At 34.4% G+C, this 276-nt stretch overlaps 1 protein-coding gene across 3 annotated transcripts in view; it reads left to right on the forward strand.

Annotated features, from left to right (window-relative positions):
- The window catches only part of pald1a (phosphatase domain containing paladin 1a), a 52,945-nt gene that overhangs the window by 49,585 nt on the left and 3,084 nt on the right, over nucleotides 1-276 (forward strand). The gene's annotated exons all lie outside the window — the stretch shown is intronic.

Raw genomic sequence — 276 nt, forward strand, 5'->3', positions numbered from 1 at the left:
CCCTGCGGTTAGTGGACATCCTGTTTTGGTGCCTCTTCAACAGTTCATTATTGTATTGTGGGAACAACATGTTTCTTCATCAGGTCTATGTATTTGTTATTTGCATTTATTAAATAATAAACATGAAAAATGAGCCTCCCAGCTTTTTTTGGAATTATTTTCCTTTTTTTCCTTCACTTAATTTTCAGCTCTAGTAACTAGTTGGTGGATTAAGATTTTACACACAAAGCGCTCACGTCCAGCCTATAAAAACGACAAATTGAGTTATATAAAACC

Source organism: Morone saxatilis, unplaced genomic scaffold (assembly GCF_004916995.1).
Source record: "Morone saxatilis isolate NCDOM2014 unplaced genomic scaffold, NCSU_SB_2.0 Contig1, whole genome shotgun sequence".
Lineage (NCBI taxonomy): Eukaryota > Metazoa > Chordata > Actinopteri > Moronidae > Morone > Morone saxatilis.